Genomic DNA, 25,068 nt, shown 5'->3' with positions numbered 1-25,068 from the left:
AATACTGTCCAGAAAATTTGAAAATTCAAGAGCCAGAATAGCACTCTGGGTTGCAACTGATAGTCTCAGGTGATAGCACAGAGGTAGCCTGCCCTGTGCACACCCTTCCCGGCCTCTCGTGCTTGCCTAGTGTCAGAATTCTGCAAGCATTTTGCCTAACTGTCTGCTAGCAGTGGCCACCTACGGTCCCTCCAGTGAAGTCTGGGAGGGCAGTGTGATCTTATCATCTGTAATAGAACAGATAAGAACTGAAAGTAAAATTTGGAGAATTCCAAATTAATCTAAATTATGTCCTAGCCAAAAAAGCTGCTTTTAAGATCATATCTTAAAAGAGATTAAGAAGTGTTTATTTTTAATTCATTTGCAAGAAAGTAACAAAAATATGAATTATTAAATTTAGGAGAGTTACCTGAAATTGGTTATTGCAAATACAAAAGACAAAAGGACTGACTGAGGATCACTGAAGGACCATATCAGTAAACTGGTTACTTTTTAATTTCTGTGACACCTTACAAGAATGTTTTGACTTTTGTAAGTCCAATGAAAGGCCAAAGTAATCTCCAAGAAAAAAATCCTTGAATAAAAGAGAAAGCAGTTTTGTTACAGAGCAAAACGTAATAGAGCGGGATATTTAGTCAATTTTCAAAACTGCCTACAGTTCTGCATCACTAAAACAATTTACATTACTAATGGTTTAGAATTCAAATAAAAACTTATGCATAGAATCATAGAATCACAGAGTCATTCCAAACCCCCTGCAATGAGCAGGGACACCTTCGACTAGATCAGGTTGCTCAAAGCCCCGTCCAACCTGACCTTGAACACTTCCAGGGATGGGGCATCCACAGCTTCTCTGGGCAACCTGTTCCAGGGTCTCACCACCCTCATAGTGAAAAATTTCTTCCTTATACCTAATCTAAATCTACCCTCTTTTAGTTTAAAACCATTACCCCTTGTCCTGCCACTACAGACCCTGGTAAGAAGTCTCTCTGCATCTTTCTTATAAGCCCCTTTTACGTATTGAAAGGCTTCAATAAGGTGTCCCCTGAGCCTTCTCTTAATTAATAGTAGAGAAGATTATAAAGAAAAGTTATTCAGAAAAGTTACCAAAACCAAGCATGGTGGCAGAAGAAATGTTGTGGCAGTAGCTGTAATGCTGTACATTTAAAGCAAGAATAACTTTGACTATTTGAATGCACTATAAATTATGATTTAACAGAAGCCAGCCATGGTAATGAGCTATGTGTCACTGCATGACCTCAGTCAAGTTCAAAGTCCATGCAAGCAAATGAAGCAATATTACACAATAAAAAATGAAATAAAGATTATTATAATGTCATTATAGCATGTCATTCTTTCATCAAAGTGGCCAGGATTTCACCAGCTGAATTCATTCTATATCCCTAGCACTAATGCACAAGGAATAAATACTTTTTGCATCAAGGTTGCGTAGCACGGCTTGGTAAACAGCTTGGTTACCAAATAACATCCCATTTAAGTCAATGCTAAAACTTTTATTACCCAAAGTAAATTACTGCAGGTCTCCAAAATAGCCTATACTGTAGTCACCCTTCATGGCTGGATATTATACTGAGCTAAATTCTATGTTGCTGTGAAATTAGATTGGACTCACCCAAGCCGGTTAGTTAAAGCTATCTTGAGTGTCTTTTTATTACAATATAGTTATCTTGAGTGGTACACCTTACAGATTTAGACATCTAAATTTAGATGTTTACATGCAAGCCAAGCTCCCATTACAATCAATAGAGATCTAATCAGATAAATTTAGTGAAACCTAGAGATCTATTCAGTCAACCCTAAAATAGACAGTTACTTTTGGATAATTATTTTAGGCTATCCATAGAATTTTCCGCAGCATAATATGACAGCAGAATTGCCTGTGCAATGCAGTCTCAGGACCCTTAGTTGGGTGATCCCTAATGTAATTCCAGTACTATCACTCTGTTTTGTAGGCTTGGAAATTTCAGTCTTCATGGATTGAAATGCTACTGTTTTAATTTATTACCTTTATTTGATTGCTATATTAAGCACTAGAAAGAATTACGTACACAATGGTTATTCATTTCCATCTCAATTTGAAACCTCAAACTTGAAGCTTGATTTATGCACAGGGTATCAAGAGAAAGACAAAAAAAAGGGGGGAAATATAACACTCTTTCCTGACTAAAGGTTAGTTTCCACTAGGTGTGACGTAGTCTCCTAAAACGTTTGGTGCATAAACCAAAGCCTGACATTTAACCTAGTCCTTTACTCTCCTGGCTGTACAAAACACTGTAAATTCCCTCTTAGTCTTTCAAAACAGACCAGGCTGCCCAGGACTTACTTTCAGGCTACCAGAGTGGTCACAGCAAACAGTAATACAGCTGCATGTGTCTGGTTGACTAAGTTCTTACTGTACAGAAGGAAACTAAGAGATGGAAGAAGAGTAAAATGGAATTAGAAATTAAATTGATAGGAAAGGAAATGAAGCCATAATCCAAAATAGAGATTTCAGAACTTGCTCAGAACCCGCAAATTGGTGATATCATCTTGTCTCTTCACACCTTTTTTTTTTGCCCAGGAAAACGATGCAGAGATAATGGAAATCACGGTCACGGTAGTAATGTTATTGATATGTCCTGTTGTATGTGCGACTTATGTACATCATGAAGATTAAGTTAGATCTACCACAATTGACCACCAGTGTGTATATACTGTATATACACACTGCCTTCTGTATTAAATATGTCTAGATGTTGCTATAACAATGCTTTACCATCCTTTGGATCCATTAGACTTTCCAATAAATAGTGTCTTCTCTTGTGAGAAACTTCTCTCTTTCTACCTTCTCTGACACCTCTCCAGCTTGTTGTAGAAAAAAGTTAGTTGAAACTTGGAGCTAGAAGCTTAAACATAAATAGTAGCTAGAGTAGACAAAGCTAGCAGCTTAAACATGAATAGCTAGAGTAGACAAAGCCTACAGATTGTGGTATATGAATTGTAACAACCATATTACAACATGCCAAATAATTAACTACAGAATCAATCGAAACCAACCTGGGAAGATGCAATATCGTATAAAATGACCACTTAGCAACCACTTAGTAACGAAACAGCAAACAAATCAAACCAATAAAAAAGCAAGAAGACCCCAGACCTTAATACTTCTATTGGACCGAACTATCGCATGAGGGGTGGGGAACTTCTTAGATTGTACGGGTATCATTGCCCAGGGATTTCTTTGTTCGGGGTCCCTCTTCTGAGGCACCCAGCTCGAGCTGTAGTGCTATTAGTAAAAAGTACTTTCATAAAGGAATCTGTCTTTCAGCTTATGTGGAAACCTAGGGTTGAACCCTGTTATGGTGGCTGGCATGCATAATCTCCGCAAGAAGCTGTCAGTACAGTAGCACATGTACAGCATACGACGGGCAAATTCTCTGTAGAAATCTGTGCTCTCTGGAAGACTGTGCAGATCTCTATAGATCTGTAGCATCACCTATTGCACAATACAAAGTCTTAGTTGGCAAAGCCATATCAAGGCATACTCCAGATAGATAAAAAAGTTACCTGGTAGTTTTAAAAGAGTTTCTATAATGTGGCTTATGGATGGTATGCGAATCTTTTGATGTACTTGCTCATTTTAAATAACTGACAGCATCAAATGCAAGTTTCTATGAAACCAGTGGCATAAAACTTTGTAGACACTGATAAGTGAATTAGCTTCTAAATTTTATCTATCAGTCAGGAAAGTTTGGAATGACTATCTGGTAGTCAAGGAGACTAAGTCATTACACAAATTTGAGTCTGGAGAAAAGATCCTACTAACCTATAGCAAGAGCTTCAAAATTTGTTCCAAATAGAGTATAACATTTTAATTTTAAAATGAAAATTTTAATACCATGCAAATCACTTTTATGTGAAATTTGAGAAGGAATAATTAGCTATTTGCTATTAAAATTTATCATTCTCTAATATTACATATATACATTACAGTTTAAAATAATGTGCATTTTTCTTATATAAATAGACCTTTAAATAGTTTCTAGGTGATAATTTATTACAGATATAGTACGTTTCACAGAAACTCAGAATCACAGTATAGTTGAGGTTGGTAGGGACCCCTCATGAGCGTGTAGTCCAACCCTGCTACTCATCAGAGGGTCAGCCAGAGCAGGTTGCTCAGGCCCATGTCTGGACAGGTTCTGAACCTCTCCAAGGATGGAGACTCCACCAGCTCCCTGGGCACCCTGTGCCAGTATTCAGTCACCTTCACAGTGAAAAAGTGTTTCCTGAGGTTCAGAGGGAACCTCCTGTGTTTCAGTTGGTGCTCATTGCCTCTGGTCCTGTCACTGGGCCTGGCTCCATCTTCTTTACACCTTACCTTCAGGTATTTATTTACATACATTGATAAGATCCCCCCTGAGCCTTCTTTACTGAATGGAATTCTACTTAATATTAGCATCTAGAAGTTATACTTCTAGTCTAAGCAAGCCATATAGACTGCAAGTACTTAGGCCTGCTTTTCCCTGTTGATGTGCTTCCTCAGCAGGGCAAAAGCTAAAAAGCTGAAATGAGAAACTAAACAGGAAATAGTGACTGAGCACTTTATACAGCCTTGCAGCATTTAGGAATGGTAAATGCCTGTCAGTATTAATTTTGGAAGAAAATAATTTCATTTCTATAAATGCAATAACTCTATAATAAGATCAGCTTAAAAGAAAACCAGGTTTGATAGCAGTTTTGAAGGCTACTGGAACCAACAGACAAAAATCTGTTTTCAACAAGCATGGGGATAAAAAAAATCTTACTTTACTAGAACTTCTTTCCACATTTTACAAGAAAATTAGGTAGAGAAGTCACAAGTTATCAAGTGATTATAAGACAGCAGGTGATTATCAGGTGAAGAGTTTTAGCCAGTTAAGTCAAATGCACGTTTCTCTGATTGCATTTGAAGCAGCATATTGTGCATATGATTGCCTGCCAATGATTCCACTGGCAGAAGGATCAAGTCCTAATTTGCTTCAGAGGGCTGCCAACAGGATGACAATCTAGCCTTGTGTTTTAGCATTGACTAGAAGATTAGCCTGCCACTCGAGAAAGGTATTTGACTACCTATGTACAAATCATTTACAATGCATTCTAAGCCACGTTTATATATACTTTATATATTTTATCTCCCTGATTCATTCCTCCAGTTTCTCCTTGTTAGAAATCGTGGCAGCATTTTGCCTCCATCAGGGAGAGCAGGTGAACAGCTCCAGCCATTCTATGCACCTGCATTAATGCTAAATCAGCTCTCATGAATTGTGCATGAGATCCAATATGTTATAGTCATTAACTCTGGCACAAAGTAAAAAAGCTTCCTTAGACAAGACTTCCTTTTACCGTGTCAGGCCAGAAATAAAAACTACAGAAGGCAGTGAATCAGACCCTAAAGATTTTTTCCTTTTACTTGTACTAAAGGAGGAACATGTTTAAATTAGGAAACATCAACTGGAGCAGAAAGGAAGAAAAGATGAAACCGTGACTTATAAGCATTACCTGTGATTAGTTTAATATATAATTTGCTCGGTTGTCCATGATCCAGAACAGTAACTAAGTTTTGGAGTACATTTATATCCATTAGAGGAAGAATAAGCCTCATAACCTACATTCATTTCCTTAGTCCACTAATTGTGTTTTCTCCCTGAAAAATTTTAATGTTGCCATTAAATGAAAAAGAGTCCATCAGTACAGTGGCTGTTCTAGCTCTCTTGTGCTGTAAACTGCTATAGCTCAGTGAAGTGCTTCCCTCTAGTGTCCACATACATCACATACACTGAGTCTTTAAAACCAGTGCCTATGAATGAAGTTAGGTTAACTTTCAGTGGTGGTTACATACTCATTTTACTCAATATCGCAGACTGAGGCTCCAGGGGAAGTTAACACAGGATCAGTTTCATAGATTAAATTCTTCACCCACCAAATTGTAATGTAATATTTTTCCTTTCTCATATCTCAGTCATTATATCAAAATTTAACCACTATTAATCTCTTCTCTTCTTTTTTTAATCACTTTGCTTCCTTTTTTTTTTACTCCATTTTATTTTAGTGATGCCAGACAGACAGGCGGTATCTTCTCCCTTAATTCTTTTATACTAAGTTTGTAGAGATCATTTAGTATGCAGTTATAGATACAATTAACATCACAGGCAACTTTATGTAGCATAGTTAAGTGGTCAGATTATTAAACAGCCATGCTAACCAAAGAAGCGGACTGATTTTCATTTCTCCTGATTGAGTATCTCCCCAGGCGAATCTGTATTATTCAGTTTCAGAAAAAAAAAAAAAAAAAAAAAAAAGCCTTGTTTCAGTTTATTGAATTGACCTGGAATGATTCATTTTGACTAAGTTACATAAAATTATTTGCTCCATATTGGCACTTTATCTGAATTTTAGTTGGAAGTTCCATGTCCCACTTTCTCCTATGCTTATTTACATCTTTTATTGAGCATCATGCAACTCAGAATGATATCTGTGTGCATTATTTCAGCTATCATTCTCCAGAAAGACTGGCCAACAGAGCCAGTCTGGAAGCACAGCTTATAGCAGCTCAAAGGCAGTTTGCTGACAGAGCAATGTAATTGATTCATGTATTTTCCAATTGTTTTCTCAAATAGACTCATAATTAAATGCATTGGCTCAGTTCAACAACCTGAAAAATGTTCTGAATCAGATCAACAAAGTCAAAGCAAATTATTACATTTACATTTTCCCCTTAGAAAATAAAAAGTATCTGGAAATGAATACGTTTTCCCTAACAGAATATTTCAACCGTGTAAAATTATAATTTTCAGTTGCAAAATTTGCTTCGGCAAAATACACCTGTGCACATGAATACTACAATCCTCTCAGTAGCCATATGTATTATGACCTCTTTTATGTTAATGATTATTTAGCCTCCCAGGAGTTTTCAGCCAGCATACCGAGGTTCTTTAGATCATAGAGCTCCTTGATAGTCATGGTCTACAGTTACCAAGTTTGTGATGAATGTATGTGTGGATGTGTGTGTGAGAAAGAGAGAAAAAGAGAAAGAGAGAGAAAATGCCTGAAAATCTGACTTGCCCTTAGGTAACACATTTCTGTCTTACTGGCTTTTCCTGTTTCTTTGTGTACTAGTCTGGGAGTTTTATGAAGTCGGTATTTTCCTATACTTGCTGAAACAGTGAGGTTTCAGAGGTTCACAAAACACAAATGCCATTGCAACTGAAAAATGGTAAAAATGGGTATGTCTGGCAAGGAATTTCAAGTCCCAGTTCAAGTACCTACGTTTTATCTGCTCAAGGGTATGATGCTGTGAGAGATGGAGAGAATAAGGGGAAAAGAGTTTACAACTTTAGGAAAACATTTTGCTTCTTAATGATTCAAATGAGTTTTAGAAATACCACTGCAAGCTTAAAAGGATTCAGAACAGAATTTTTGCAGGACTAATTTCAGTCATCTTTATAAATGTTATCTTTCTACCTACAGCACAGTGCAAAGTGTGCTAGATGAAGAGCTATAAAAAAACTACTGCTATTTTCCTATGAATATTCTTTTTGGGTTTTTTTTTGTGTTTGTTTTGTTTTGTTTTTTTTTTTTTAAAGCATCACTTGTTTCTTCCTCACTTCAGAAAATGAGGCTTACATGATTTTACCATGTGGCAGTCCATGTGGCAGTCCTCTGATAATAATTTCAAGCTAATTTTAGACACATTGAGCAGGGAGAAGAGGCCTAAAAGATACCTCCAGAAACTGGAGGTACTACAGAACATTGGTACGAAAGGAATAAGTGTCATGGAAGACCTCAGAGTAATTATGAAAAAGAAAATGCAAAAATCTGTAAAAGATCATGTTTCCTTAAATCTGCTTCTCATGGAACAACTCATGAGCAATTTGCTAATTTCAGAGGAAGGCTCAATGGAGGATCCAGCTTCTAGTGTCATTCATACTGCTTTCTTAAATGAACAAAGTTTTTTTTTTTTCCATAGTCTTGAGAAAAAAAATTAGGAATGTACCAAACCAAGTCTCATGAAGTGTGTTATACAAGAATAGATTTGACAGCCGTTACTTTTATTATCCTTTGTATGGAGCTGTAAAATTTCCTTCCCCTAGCAGTGCTCATGCAATCAAGGACAGGAGAAAGACCAAGAAGTACAGCTCCTCTGAAAATGAAAAGAAATAAGCAGAGAGGTCTGTGCGTGTGGGAAGAAGGGGTTTACCTCTTAACACGGGTTGTAGAATCTGGGTTCAGTTTCCACATGACTTTGGACAAGTCAAAAGTCTCTAGGTATCTATTTCCTTTAGAATGGCAGCTAGTTACACTCCTGCAGTATCTTTGAAAAGCCATGACTAAGATACCTGTCCCTAAAATCAGAATAATAGCATTTCTCTCTATCACAGAAATTATGTTAAAAAAAAGTATGGTGATGAAGCAATCAGATACTGCTGTAATCAGTATCTTAAACTGTATTTGGGATGGCTGATGTAGCCACTCCAGAGGCAAGAAACAAAGAACTGTGAAATATGTTCTCTGTAAAAAATTATTTTTTAAAGCTACTGTTGGGTTTCCTCAGGCAGGAGGTGATCGGAGTCTCAGTTTCACACTACACGTGCTTGCAAAGAAAGCCATTATAGCCCAGTTTCCTGTTGATAAGCGTATGATTTCCTATGTCCCCTTCTCGTTGCAGTAGCTCAAGTAACCTAGCTCCAGGTCTCCCAAGCTGTATCAACATTTACACAAAACACAAGCTTTCTTCTGTGCCCCACTGGCTTCTGTGCATCCAGAGGCTGGCTCAGAGCTGTGCACCCACTGAATTCCTGGCAAGCACACGTGGGCTGGGTGGTCACCTGGCAGGCTAAGGAGGACACATACTTTTGTACCTCCTATATAATCCTTTTCTCACTGGGTATTATTGGTGCTCTTCTCTCTTGTCGTGTTTCTGAATTTCTAACCTTCAAGTTGAAATTCAAAAGCTAATAAGGGAAAATCCTTGTAGCCCAGTAGCCCCATAAATATATCACTGCCATTGCTAGTAACAGGCTACAGGCCTTGAACTGGCTTTTCAGGGTCCCAGGACTAAGGCTCATCTGGCTTTGTTTGAACTTGGCCTGTCTGGACTTTTGTTTTAGCTTGTTTAGATGTAACAGCAATTTTTCTACTTGGACAGGTTGCTATGCCTAATTAGTTTTATTTTTGCTTATCTTTCAATGGAACAACCACAGCTTTTCTATAGACAGAGTAACAAGTAATTCCTCTGTGTAGAGTGAAATATTTACCACTCTGGCATAATGATGTAGCAGTAGAGCAGCACAGGGATGGTACGACAGCAGTGGGAGCACAGGATACAGTGTAGAGGAGTACAGGCATGGGGGTGGTAAGAAAGAGGCCACAGGCTAGCACTGGAGACCTCAGGGATGTAAACAATTCATCAATGGTCAGTTAAAGAAATGGACATAAGGAGCTGGACAAAACTGGTTTTAGGGGTAACAAAGAGAGGAAAGAAAAAGCCTCTAAAATCTGTAAAACAGTTTACATACAAAATTTGGATGTAATATGATGTCGCAGACATTAAGAACAGGGCGCAAATCTGTCTCAGAAAACATGAAAACAGTCCGACGCAAACGCAGAGTGAAGAAGAAACTATCAACATGATACTTCCCTGGTAAAGAGCAAGAAACCCCACCACCACTATCACTCCCCCCAGCAAAGAACATGGGATGCTGAACCTTTCTGAAACCGCTGCCCCCTGCCTTCCTTGTAAGAAAGACTGGAGCCATCAATCCAGGTCCCAGAAGGGCAGTGGATGTGTGTGCATAACAATTTAAAGCATACTATTACTACTGAGACCTTTTTGTAGTAATATTCTTTTCTTTATTGTCTTCCTTTTTTTCTGCATTAATTAGATATAACAATTCTTTTGATTATTCTGTTGAGATTTCAATTATACCAACAATAAATTCTTGGCTTTATTTATAAGGTGTGTTTCTTTTTTGCATTACAAGATTTTGAATTTAGCAGAGTGACAGACAAATTAATACAATGATTACATAAACTCTCTTTAGATGCCAAGCTTAGAATTGAAATCCAATTGCATCAACAGAAAAGAATCCACTCTCTCTTATCTTTTTTTTTTCTTGGGTCTTGATACAACTCTCTGCTACTTAAGTCTTTTGTCAAAGATTACAAGAGCTAAGCCTTCCTTTCACAGCATCAGTGTGGATACTTTGACAACAATCTAAATAGCAGCACTAATTCAGCAACAGAGTAAGAGGCTGGTGGGTTATTATAATTTATTTAAAACAGGAGATTTACTGCAGAATGTAAGAGAAACTTTCTAATGAAAAGAATAGTTGAGATTGGAATAGATTAGATGTGGAGGTTGTAAGAAAGCTTTGTAATTTGAGCTTTTTAATCACAAGTTAACCAGGCTACTATGAATGAATAGTTCAAATGGAGCCAAGCCTGAGTTGGGGCAGCGGGACGGAACAGTTGGCCTCTTCAATCCTCTTCTTGCTCTATTTTCTCAGATAATTCTATACATAATGCACTACCATTTATTTGCTAGTTCACACTTTTCCCTGTGTTGTTGTGTCTCGGACTAAGGCTAGAAGTTTTTTCATTTTGTGGCACAGAATGCAAAAGAACATGCAAAACCACAGCGCCAGATACAGAAACTGTCTCACTGAGTGAAAAGCAGCAGCTAATGCTTCTGTGAATGCCTAAATCAACCAACTACCCCTGGATGTATAATTTCTTCATCTCATTTCATAAGACCTGATGGACTGTAGAATTTTTATGATTTCTTTGAGACTCTGAGCATCCTCCTTTTAATGATGACACAGAGAAAGAATTTAGTCAGGGAATTTCTTCTGTAGTGCATATATGGCTCAAATGCACAATGTAAGGTTATCTGGATTGTAAGGATATCTGGTTCAGAAAGGTATTTAGTTAATGGCTATTCAGCATAGGAGACAAAGACAAGGAACAGAAAAAGTTATAAATCGAAGACAGAGGTACACAAACCCTAAGGAGCAGCAGATAACCAAGACAACAGCAAGAACCAGAACTCTCACTGCCCGATGGGCCATTCAGGACCCATCTGCTCAGCTGCTGAAAGGTTCAGCTAGCACTTTGTAACTGATATGAAGGAAAGCAACATCATTAGGGGTCTCCTAGAAAAGCCCAAACGTCTTATGGGATGTTTGAGGAGGCTTGTGGGACTGCATGAGACTTATTATGGGGCATTTTGAGGGGATTGTAGAAACGTGTAGAGCTTACTATGGGATGTTTAGGGAAAAGGACAAAGGTTGTGGCAGGGATCAAGGTGGATTGGAGAGGAGGAGGCATGGAAAACTGAAGAGGAGGAAGGACTAAAAGGGGCCAGGTCACAGGTAAGCAGGCTGCAGGTCAGTACTGTTGTGTATCCAAGCCCTGTACCTAGCCTCTCCAGTAAAGTCTATTTCTACTTATTTTCTGTGCAAGCGTGCTCTCTATTCTGTGCACGCGTGTGCATGTGTATGCTTGCGTGTGTATGTGTACATGCTCTGCTATTGAACTTCAGGCTGGACCAGCTAGGAAATATAAGGTCAGCATTTGGATAGGCCCAAGGACTGAGCACTTGACAGCATGAGTGGAAGAATTCCAGTGATGGAGCCAGTATATTTAGGGTTTAACTGTGCTGGTGAAACAGCACAAAACAGCCGGAAAATTTCTGAGCATCCTATTGGCCTCATATTAGTCTTTTCCTGCACTGAACATAAGCACCACTGTAGTCAAAATACAGTATACAGAGAAGCTTGTAGAGAGTTACTAAAATTATGCATAAATCAATAGAAAGATGTTATATACTTCAGGTTTATGGCAATATCTTTAGTGTCTCCACAGGCTCTACTTCGATCTGATTAAAAAAGGTTTGATATAATATAAGAAAATACTTAAAATATGCTCAGTAAAGCTATGGGAGTAGGTTGTTACCTAGACAACTTGACTCATCTGCGTTGCTAAAACCAAACATGGAGTCTATCACAGCTGGAAGAGATGTGACCAATATAAATTCTTAGGGCCGCCTTTTAAGATTGACGCTGTAGGTTCTAGATTCTAAACATGAAAACATGCAAAAAAAGAAGAATGGTCTGAGCAGTGGATAGGTAAAGAAGAAATTTTTATATTTTATTTATAGAACTGATAGCTTTTCTTTGAGAATTTTTTGATGCTACAAATTATATTTCCCTAGTACAACATTCTTTGTTTTCTGTTATTTTTTATTTGTCCTAAGACAAGGAAAAACCCTAAACACTTTTTTTACAAGTTACATACTATTTTGAAGTCCAGTATTTTACATTTCACTTTTTACGTAGACTGAAAAGCCACACAATTTCTGTGAGAACAAAATACTCATCCAGGAACAAAAGACTCTTGCAAATATAAAATGTGCATTATAAGGTATGAGGGTTCCCTCTGCTGGAATTTTATGTTATTCCAGTCCTGAGATAAAATGTATACAAAAATTCACACTGTGTAGTTCAAACTATTTCTGAAGCATGCAACAAATAAATTAATATTTTACTAGTCTGATTGCAGTCATTCTTAGATTGTTGTAATGTGCACTGATATGGAAGACAATAAAATGTATCACTACCATTTCTGAGGAAAATATATCATCCACATTCATGTGCATTTAAGCTATTGCAGAGGCATCTGGATTCCAACTTCAGGAAAAGTTATACAAGTTGTAATACATCTAAGCAACCATTTTCAAGGAATCCATGTGAGTTGAGCACTGAAGATACTCCAGTCAGAGATTTAGTAGTTAGTTTTTCACAGTGGTATAAAAGACTGTACAGTTAGTCTAGGGCAGCTAGAGAAAAGATTTGTATTTAAGTTGGATTCTTTGTAGAAAAAAATAGCTTGGAGAAGTCTTTAGGTCAGTACATACTATGCCCAGGGTGTGCAACACAGGACTAGTTTAGAGAATAAGAAACCTGATTTCCTGGAGCATTTCACAAAATGTCAAAAGGAACATACTGCAGAAACAGTCTTGGCTGTTTGCTGGGCAGTTCTTATTTGGACTATTATCAGAGTACTTGCTGATGTTTACTGTGAGTTATTTCTTTTCCAATGTATGTATAATATGAGTTTTACAATATTCAGAAAGACTATTTCATATTACAGTCCACTCCAACTTATTAGACAAAATATATTCGTTATTAAACCCATTCAGAAATATTCCTAAAGTTATTTTAAAACAAACAAAACCCAAACCAAACAAACACACAAACCTCTAAGAGATAGGGAAGACTAAGTTTTAAGTACAACTTTAGGGAAAAAAATATATTTGATCTTTCTTAATAGGTTAGTGGTTACATATGTGAATTTATAGCTATGTAGGACAGGGTGGGTATGTCTTCCTAGACAGAGAAAGAAAATTTTCAGACCTTGGCCCTCTAGGGTTAAAAACATCAAGTAAGAGCAGGAGACATGATCTGACACAATAAACCATCACTTACATGGGGCCTGCTAATGTCCCTGCACAAAGAGGGCAAATGAATGTAGTTTTGAGGGTTGCTGGATCCTGAGCGGGCTTTTAATACTGTTTTGGCTTCTGTGAATGCATTTTCTTCAAATGGGAACAAGAGTACAGAAACAGGAAGGGAAATGGTGTTGCCTCATCCCAGCACAGATTCACTTCTTGTTCCAACACGGTTAGGGCACGTGCTAAGAGGTAACAGCAAGTAATAACTCTGAGGTGTACGAACACAGCCTAAGAGAAACAAGAATGCCATGGAAAATTTATCCACTTGAAGTATAGAATAGGCCTTGTAAATACTAAACCTTTACTGAAACACATGGGACATTATTAAGTTTTTCATTAATTAAATAGACGAATAAGACTATCCCAGCATGATGAGATTCAAGCCCTAATTCACTAGATCCAAATATAAAAGAAAATTAGTTCCTGGCTGAAACTACTGTGCACTCGCCTAGAATGCATATTCGACCTTTAACATATTCAGAGAAGGGAAAACAGCTGTTACACAGAAGGGTATAACACTCAGAGTAAATATTGGGAGCTGCAAGATGAGACAAGTATGAAGATGAATCATCAGGATTGTTTTGCTGAGCCATTGTAGTCTTATTCCCATTTATCCAGAGCACTCAAATGGCAAAAAGCACAATGACCATGTGAGAGTTTCAGACTCTGGCTAGTTGCATTCAAAGTTAAATGTTTGACCTTCTAGCTCTCTGGTTACACTGTTGGTCTTGCAGAGGCCCCAACCTTTGACTAAAAACTGTTTCTCCATGCTTTTCTAACTTGTTCAACTACCTTTAACATCTTAGCAATGCTTTTGTCATGGTCTCCCGAAGTATCCTAATAGTCAAATTGGTGAAATACAGTTTTGATACATGGGCTATAAGATGAGTGGAAAATTGGCAGGGCAGGCTCAAAGGGTTGCAATCAACAGCATAAAGGCCAACTGATAGTGAGTTCCCAACAGCATTCCTCAGGAGTCTATGCTGGGGCCAGTACTTTTAACATCTTTTTTAATGACCTAAACAATGGAAATCCCAAAATACTCCCAGAAGGTTTGTAGAGAATATCAAACTGGGAAGAAGGCGCCAGTACACTGGAGGGTGGAGGAATTTCACCAGACTAGAGATATGGACGGATCTCCTCAAGTTCAACAAAGGTAAATGGAAAGTCCTGTACTTTGGATGGAATAACCCCACTACACTGCATACTCTGAGTGCTACCGACTAGAAAGCAGCTTTGCAAAAAAGGACCTGTGGTCCTGGTGGGCATGAGTCAACTTTGCACCCTTGCAGTGAAGAAGACATACTGGCCTCTATTAGCAAGAGTTGGTAAGCGGGTCCAAGGAAATGATTATTATCTTCTATTCAGTGCTTTTGAGAACTCAGCTGCAGTACTTTGTCCAGTTTTGAGCTTCCCAGCAGAAAAAAGATATTGTCATACTGGAGCAAGTTCAGCAAAAGGGTCACCAAGATTATTAGGGGGCCGGAGCACAAGATATATGAGTAGAGGCTGAGAGAACTGGGTTTGTAAGCCTGAAAGAAAGAAATCTAAGAGGAGATCTATAGCTACTTAAAGAGAGGATATAGAGAAGATTGAGTCAGATTTCTCTTAGAGGTGCAGAGTGATAGGACAATTGGCAATGGACATATATTGCAATAAAGGAAATTCTGACTAGTAAGAAAAAACCCATCCACAATGAGGGTAATCAAAAATTGAAAAAGGGTGCCCAGAGAGGTTGTATCTCTTTATACTGGAGATACTAAAAACTCAGGTGGACATCCCTGTGAAATCTACCCTAAGGCTGGCCCTACTTTGAGCAGGGAGTTGGACTAGATGACCTCCAGAGGTCTTTCCCCATCTACTTTATTATATTAAGAAGACAGATTCCTCTATAAGCCAATTTGTTCTGTCTGTTCTGGGATGAAGTGACTTACCCTAAAACATTTCCCTTTCCATTGCCTAGAGAAGAAGCACCAAAAACTGCTTATATAACTGCTAACTTGTAGATGGTAATTATTACACAAAATAAATTCATCCTTTAGTATTCTTCATCCAGGAAATTCCTTATAAAAAAAACCCTATACAACTAGTTTGTTAGTTATTTAACGCCCAGAACAATTGGTGAACTTAAAAGAGAAATCCTGGAGAAAAACAAACTAATCTTTAGATGAGCAGTATTAAGATTAAGAAAATGAAGTAGCAGTAATTCTATAAAAACATACTTTCTTGTTTACAAAATTCATTTTAGATATACCAATCCATAGGCTAACAAAAATCACAAGCTACACTCCTTAGTCTATATACCAGAAATTATAAATGTGTTACAGAACCACTCAACAATGCTTTCTTTAGATACTTAAGCTTTTGAACAGATCCATTAGGAGATGGCTTTGTCTAGAAACCTCAAACACTTGACAGCTGAGATTGATCAAAGAAAATTATGTTGATCAATTTGAGAATAATAGATTTATTTTAACTGTTAAGGTGATCTTTTCTTGGAGCAACTAAATAAGATACTTTAAGCAGACTGATCATCATTTATATATTAGTGAGGTTGGATCCTAGCCCAAAGCTACAGTTTTAGCTGTTAGACATCTAAGCCTGAGATACTAATTGTCGATTCCTTTTACATTGATAAACAAATAAACATATCAAGACATCAGTCCTGAGAGAGTGTCTAAGTGCCAATAAATCACATTCTGCAGTTGCCTATTTACCTTCACTGATTGTTAAAGAAACCTCAGATGACTAACTCAGACGAAGGGCATATTAGTGTTTTGGGTCAGGAACATGTTTCTAAAACAAATCTCCTGATTGTAACTGTGGATAATGCTTTCATCTGCATCACAGAGTCATCTTGCAGCATGTGAAATGAATTCCTTTGGGAAGAAACTAAGCCAGAAGATGCATTCCAGGACCACAACTGAATACTTCTTTGCTCATTATTTGACCGAATGAAACTAGAGTTAATCAGGAACAACCCCCCACAAACTTGCATAGCGTAGACATTCAGTCCTCAGAATCAATTGTTTTGGTTCTACAGATTCATTCCTATTGCTTGCATCATTTTCTAACGAAGCCATAGCACATGACTGAATTTTAGACCAATAAGTTTAACAGAGATTAATCGAATTTTAGGAATACAGTCACTAACAACTCACTCATGTTTAAAATTACTCATTTATTACACTATGAGGGTATAGCTTACTGTATGGTTTTCAGAATCAGATGTCACTGAAGCTCTCAATCAATTTTGTGATTTAGAATTTGCCTGCATTTATTGACTTAAAAGAAGAAATATTGACATAAAAAGTTTTATCTGTAAATATTAGTGGTTGTACAGAGGCCGCCTACTGACATTTGGAAGGTCCCCAGGAATGTCCTATTAACACAGGCTTTAAGAGACAGTTGCTTCCCAGAGGACCCTTGGGGAAGGAGTATTTTTTCTTTTTTTCCTCTCAAGAGTTCTTAGCTGTCCTGTCTCCCACTGTACAGGGAATTTGAAAACAAAGTAACTTCCCTATGACAAGCAACGCAGAAGACCATGATCTCTAGCTCCCCATGTTCCTCAGTGAGATCCTGTCTTGTAGGCATGATAATAATTTTAATTAATTATTAGACAGGTGATTAAGCTTCACATCAGGGAGAAGCAGTCAATCAGGTCTACAAGACTTGAAACAGAGTTTCAAAAGTCATAGACTCCTGGTATACAATTCAGATGAAAGTAAATGACAAATGAAATGATTGAATCAAAATAATTTTACCTAGTGGAAGTATCACTGGTGGATCACAGCGAATTAGATGGGGGCAGAACTCACTGGTCATGGATTTAATAATTAATTTCTACATGACTTTGTTCTATGTTTATATTTAAATTATTGGTTGTATTTTTGTTACAATTTGCTTCATTTTTTCAAGGTTTGTTCAAGTTTTGGTGTTCCTTTTACCTTCACTGTATCATAAATTTGTACAATAAAACAAAACAACTCCACTTATTAAAGATGTACTTAGTTTTGTCAGGTGACATTACTAGTTTGCATGACATAATTTAAATATGTATTTTTTGCTACTTCTAGTATCCAGTGGAAAGTATACACAGCAATGGTGCTAGCCATTCTAACAGTTTTTCTGTCAAACTGCATATGCCAGTGAAAAGGCTATGCAAGTCCTGTGCCTCAGTAAAGTAAAACCTAAATTACTTATTTTTCAACTCAGTTATATACCAGTAATATGAAGAACAGCCATCAATTGCAACTTGCAAGATCCCTCAAGATCAACAAGTGACAAATACATCAGTCCTACATGAAAGACAGCATTTTGGAATGCAGCCTTGAAACCAGGTTTGAGATGATCAGTAGAAATTATGAGTACCTTGTAATGCCACACCTTGCCACTCTTCCAAATATACAGCTTCTCCTAAAGTATTCAAAGATATTCTCTGGGGTCTTGAATCCCTCACAGACCAAATAAAGCATCTGGCCTAAGGATTACAAGGCTTTCTTCCAGGCTGCAAAGCCCAGTTCTTCCTATTGAATTTAGCATATAGCAAGGAAATGGCCGGGGGTACTCTGGAAGGAAAGGAAAGGAAATGTCTCAAACTTTATCTCAATCTAGAGTCATGAAGTGTGGGGTAGACGTGAAATTTCCCAAGTCTCACTGTTAAGTCATGGTCAAAGAAGTTCCACTTATTGCCTGGAAACCCACTACTGAAATTAAGTGAATTAAAAAAAAAAAAAAATCAACCCAATCTGGAATTGGCAGGAATGCAGCATACAAACAATTTCCATTTCATGAAATGGAACTATAAAACAAAACAAAAACTGAGTTGGGCATTAAAAAGCTTCAACAAGTTATTGTAAAGTGAGGTGTCTAATTTGTAGGAAGGGTGGAGAGTATTTTCCAGTCACCAGTTAGAGTAAAGTGAAACCATTCAGTGCTACTCTGAACAAGAAAAATGAAAGTTAAGAATTGAACATTATGATTTTGCACAGTGAAAAATAAAGTCCATTAGGCAACTGGAACAATCTAAAGCATAAGAAATTAGAAAGTTTGCTACATAAAATGTTTTAGTTATGTATATATAGGCAGATTGCACGCAACTATCCATGTCACACTAGTACCACTGCTTTCAAAGCCCACAGTAAAGCTAACTAAACATTAATTACACAGGCATAAGTTTTTCTACTCAGAATTAAGGTTTTATTTTAAAAACTGGTAGCTTTTTCAACCTTGTTTATTGGTTTTCTTACCAGCTTCAGGCAGTATTTATCAACAAGTTATGACTTGACAATTTTTAAGATCTCATTTTCCTCTGTAGTTCAAAAAAACAATCACTATAAAAGTTTGGTTTAAAAAATTATTACAAGTGCCATTCTCAAATCATCTTGCAAATGACTTATTTTTTATGCATAGTAACTCAACAGTGCAACTAATATTTTTATGTATATGTATATATTTTTATATATATTTATAAAAAATATGTGTATATTTATATATTTATATAAATTATTGTGTATATGTATATATTTCTATAAATTATTTATACTATACGTATATATACACACATATATTTATATACATATACACTAGTTTAGAATATCTTGCAATTACATATTCACCATTTAAAATATCTTCCTGAATTCTGGTAACAGCAAGAATGAAAATAAACATATCCCATTTCATCTTTGATTAAGAGAGCCGTAAATCATAGAATCATAGAACCATTTACGTTGGAAAAGACCTTTAAGATCATCAAGTCCAACTGTTAACCCAGCACTGCCAAGTCCACCACTAAACCATGTCCCTAAGCACCACATCTACCCGTCTTCCTCCAGGGATGGGGACTCAACCACTTCCCTGGGCAGCCTGTTCCAATGCTTGACAACCCTTTCAGTGAAGAAATTTTTCCTAATATCCAACCTAAACCTGCCCTGGTGCAGCTTGAGGCCATTTCCTCTCGTCCTATCGCTGGTTACTTGGGAGAAGACACCAACCCCCACCTCGCCACAAACTCCTGTCAGGTAGTTGTACAGAGCGATAAGGTCTCCCCTCAGCCTCCTCTTCTCCAGGCTAAACAATCCCAGTTTCCTCAGCTGCTCCTCATAAGACTTGTGCTCCAGACCCTTCACCAGCTTTGCTGCCCTTCTTTGGACACGCTCCAGCACTGTTACCTGATGCTGCTTTGAAAGATTCTGGGATTTGGGGAAAAATGTATTTGTAGTAAACTATGAAAATCATAAAGCTTTAAAAATACCTAATAATTAAATGCTATTTCAAATACCTCTTCTAAAAAGCATTAACAACTTTATGCTAAAAATTTAAACTCATCAAAGGTACATTTGTTATACATTTTGTATTCAGAAATAAAAGTTTCATACTTCTAAGTTTGCAGGTTGCATGAAAAGTCAGGTATAGATTTCTAAGGCCAGACTTCATGAAATTCTGTTATAATAATGGTGCATTTTCCCACAAGTACCCTGTTTAAAAGAAAAAAAAAAAAGATGATGACACTCAAACGTGTGATTATTACTGCAAGTCAAGGCAAAGCTCCTTAGTATCGACAATCCAAAAGATTAAGTAGACTATACGTACCTTCTAAATGTCCATTTCTGGGAACTGAAAATAAACTGGCTTTATTCTCTCCACATTTGTTGCCTCCACTTCCCATTCATTTTGCACCAAAGTTAAGCTTTCCTGAAGTACAATGACTGCAAGGAAACAGAAACTGCAGAGTTCTCAATATATGTAGCAGTTTAAAAATTATCTTCTATAATTCTGCCATCTGCAAATGATTAACCTTAACATTTATGAAAATCTCATTAATTTAATTCAGTCTTGTTGTACAATCAATGGGTGGAGGCAGTCCAAAACCCCGTATTAACAGCTCCCAAACTACCTTGGTTCACTTACCACATTGTGAAAAATCTGTTTTATTATACCAATGTACTTGCCTTGTGTGCATCACTCCTTAGTTTAAGCATACCTGCACAAGTGCCATAAACCTAAAATATTTTATTACAAATGAGGCTGGCACTGCCTGGGTTATAAGGCTGCACTATGTTAAGCAGAGGAGAGTTCTGACCTTAGGTCTCCTACATTCAGGTTGCAGGTTTATTCACTGGGCTTTACATAAATACGAGTGACTTGCTATGAATTTTTAAAGAAATGAGTCCTCCTAAGTTTTCCCAAAAAACAAAATGAAGGTGCTTAGTCTCTGGAGACTTTCAATTACACTGTATGGCAACAAAAATGAGGCATTTGGTTTTTACCACACATTCAGCTAGTTTGTCAAATCTACAGATAAGAATGGAAAACAGGAGAAGCAGTCACTGCAACAGAAAGGATTTCAGATGTGTCCTTACTCTTCTGCTATATTTTTACAGATGCAAAACAACCTCATTTCTGGAGATGTAGTTGAGAACTGAGAATATTAAATTTTCACTGGAAATAATCTTTTCTTTTTATATTGTATTATCCATTCTTCCTGGTTGACCCCCTTTCTTTTTTAACCATCAAGCTTTTCCATGCAATAATTAGTAATTAACTACCAGATTCTAAAAGGCTGAAAGTCCCCTGGACATTTCTAGTTTCATTCACTGTTTAAACGTCTGAAGTCATGTAATGAAATTTCCTTGCAGATGGGTGGAATCTTGTGAATAATGGAGTTTTTTCAAGTCACAGGTTAATTCACATTGACCAGCTATTACAGTGTACATTACATATATATTTAGAGGAGGAAAAAAGTAGCGTAACAGTAGGCAGTAATGTCTGCTTCTATAAAAAGGATTATTTTAGAACAATTCCAAAAAGGATTTAATTAATATTGAATTTATGCATTATACACTTAGTTCAAAACTTCAATTCAGAAAGCCTTAGAGACGCCTGAATTTAACAGAACCTCAGCTTTTTGACATTCATTTATTCCAGCCATTTAATGTTCTCCTGTACTCTACTGAGGCTGTCCAGCATCTATCTCATGTTTAAGCATGGCAGGGATCCAATGTCTGAAACTCTCAAGGAAGCCAATCTAATAGATACACTTTGGGAAGACAAAGTGGATCAGCTTTCTAGAAAAGTCAATGAAGCTTGCTTTTAAAGCATATCTGTTGAAGAACAGTAGTGCCTTTTCCCCTTTGCTTGCTAATAAATGAAACACTTATTCTTGACCTGGAAGGCTATAGATCTCTCACATTGCCTGTAACCGTCTTAGTAAGCAGTAGGGGCAGGCACAAGACTGAACTAAACGTAACGCTTAACACAAATTGGATGGTTATTATGTTCACCTCTCGTTGCTACAGCCTTCCTTACTCACCAAGTTACGGTTTATTCTAAACTGCGGGACATCACCCATGTTTCTGGCTGTCCCTTTGTATTTATTTGGAATAGAGATATCAATTTAACATAATGGTTAACATTCCTACTTGGATGAGGGTGAAGTTCTGTTATAGTATTTCCAACAGTTTATTCAAGGCCAAGTTCTCTGAGAGTCCCTACTGTCTAACCTTCGCAGGTCCTGGGTTGATCTATTATAGGGGAAAGAACACTGAGCCGTTTTAGCACTTGGCAAAGGGAGCCTATAAGCACTGTTGACAGCCCACTCTGCACAGGACTCTGCCTTAAGTCTCCTAAATCCACTAACTCGTATTCCACAGTCTTAACCTACCACATCACCTGACAATCCCGATTGTCCTGTGCCCTACATAGGACATGCCTCTTCAGGGCCTTCACTGCATAGGTACACAGCATCTCATTTATAATAAAGCAATCACAATTAATGGGAGATGGCAGTTAATGTGGACACGTCAGCCAGCCAGCAGAACAAGTAATAAACCTTCACTCTCCTCTCCACATGGATGTGGTAGTCTCAGAAGTCTGAGATCATCACCAGCATGCACCAACAGAAAACAAGTGTACCGATGACCAGTGAGAGAAGATGAAAAAGATAAACGATGCCTGGCAATGTAGGCCCTTTATGTTTGTAACCTACACTGTAAAGCAAAATAATTGTTCTTTCCCAATAATTTGCTCTTGTATTGAATCGCAGAATCCTAGAATGGTTGAGGTTGGAAGAGATCTCTGGAGGTCACCTTGTCCAAACCCCTGCTCAAGCAGGGCCACCTAGAGTCAGTTGCCCAGGACCATGTCCAGATGGCTTTTGAATATCTTCAAGTCTCCACGATTTCCCTGGGCAACCTGTGCCAGTGCTCGCTCACCCTCGCAGTAAAAAAGTGTTTCCTGATGCTCAGGTGGAACCTCCTGCATTTCAGTTTCCGCCCATTGCCTCTTGCCCTGCTGCTGGTCACCACTGGCTCTGTCCTCTTTGCACCCTCCCTTCAGCTATTTATATACATTAATAAGATCCTCCTGAGCAGCTTCTTCTCTGGGCTTAACAGTCCCAGCTCTCTCAGCCTTTCCCATAGCAGAGATGCTGCAGTCCATTAATCATATTCATGGCCCTTTACTTAACTCTCTCCAACATGTCCATGTCTCTGTTGTACTGGGGAGCTCAGCACTGGACACAGCACTCCAGGTGTGGCCTTGCCAGTGCTGAGTAGAGGGGAAGGTTCACCTCCCTCAACCTGCTGGCAAAAGTCCTCCCGATGCAGCCCAGGATACCATTAGCCTTCTTTGCTGCAAGGGCACACCGCTGGCTCATGTTCAGCTTGGTGTCCACCAGAACCCCCAGGTCCTTTTCTGCAAAGCTGCTTTCCAGCTGAGTGACCCCCAGCATATACTGGTGCATGAGGTTGTTCCTTCCCAGGTGCCCAACTTTGCACTTCTCGCTGAACTTCATGAGGTTCCTATCAGCCCACTTCTCCAGCCTGTTGTGGTCCCTCTGGATGGCAGCATGACCCTGTGGCGTACCAGCTGCTCCTCCCAGTTTGGTGTCATCTGCAAACTTGCTGAGGGTACACTCTGTCCCATCATCCAGATCATTAATGAAGATGTTGAACAGGACCAGAGCTAGTATTGACCCCTGGGGTACTCAGCTAGTTGCTGGCCTATGACTAGACTTTGTGCCACTGATCACCACCCTCTGGGCCTGGTCGTTCAGCCAGCTTTCAATCCACCTCACTGTCTGCTCATCCAGCCCATACATCAACAGCTTCTCTATGAGGATATTATGGGAGACAGTGTTGAAAGCCTTACTGAAGTCTAGGTAGACAAGATCCACTGCTCCCCCCCACCCCCATCTACCAAGCCTTCACAATCCTTCATATGGATTTTAAAAACTGCCCCTTTTCAACTTCTATTAATCTATTTATTTCTTTATTTGATGGAAAGTAACAGACCTTGCTGTGTGCCTGGGAATCTAGCTGCACATGCAAGCGACACCTGTCCTCCAACTGCAGGAGTAAAAGCGCAGCTCAGTAAGTTGCAGACACTACCCATCTCAAGGAAGAATGCACATATTTCCTTTTTAGCTTAGCCTCTCAGTGTACTTAGTGTTTCAGATCTGTTTTAAAGAAGCTGACTTCTCCAGGTTTTGTTTCTGGAGCCTTTGCGCCCAGCTCAGGAGCCCAGACTTCACATTAGGAATCATGTAAAGATAAAGAACATGACAAGTCTTAAGAAGCTCATGAAGATTTCAAAATTGGTAGAGTTTTCCTATTAATAGCTTTCCTCCTAGTTTTACTTCTCTTTTTGTATTTTATTGGCCCTTCTGCGCTTTTATTAATTCTTTCCCAAAGCAGCAATTTTATCTGCCAAACACAAAATGAGGTTTTCTGATGAGAATTTAGTGGTTTTCTACGAATTTTGTACTCCTGTAAGGAGTATAGGTTTTTCATGCATCCTGTCGTAAATGTCAGTCATTTATGTTTTCAACACTGAAGTACATGGCTAAGTCCATCCATATTTTAATTGCATTTACCTTTAAATAAGTGACAAATCCTATGGAATTTGATGGGAATTAAACAGTTAATTAATCGGGATCTTAATTTTAAATTTTGAATGATGAACTGTCACACTCTACTGAACAGCTGAACTGTATAGCTAATCAACAGATTTTCCAAAAACATTTTTGTATTATTTTCTGACAGAATTGAGTTAATTAATAAAAATTAAATGCTAGTAGGGCTTACATTCATGCACATTTTCTTAGAAAAGGGGTGAGTTCAAAGTAAGTTTTAAGAAAAAGTGCTAGGTAAGACATGGCCATGATTTTCAAAATAATTGATAATTTTTTAGATTTTAATTATTAAAAGCATGATTTTCAGAGACTGGGTGATCAGCACTTCCAGGAAGTGGCCTTTTGGTAGTGCCTCAGTCTGGATGCCAAAATACTGATGACTAAAACACTTCATATTACAATACTGGTAGAGAGATTACATAAAACACAAAGTTCTTCCAGGAATGAACTCAGGAATATCTGGCACATAGAGCTGGGTTGTTGCATAAAAAATTGTAACACAGAAAGAAATGAGTGAGAATTCCAAAAGAAATGCATAAACTTCAGGAATAGAAAGGAGTATTAAAAGCTATGGAAGGAAATGATACCAAAAGTGGTAAGGATT

This window comes from Platalea leucorodia, assembly GCF_965183815.1.
Source record: "Platalea leucorodia genome assembly, chromosome: 1".
Classification (NCBI taxonomy): Eukaryota; Metazoa; Chordata; class Aves; order Pelecaniformes; family Threskiornithidae; genus Platalea; species Platalea leucorodia.
Note: the sequence above shows the minus strand (reverse complement) of the source record.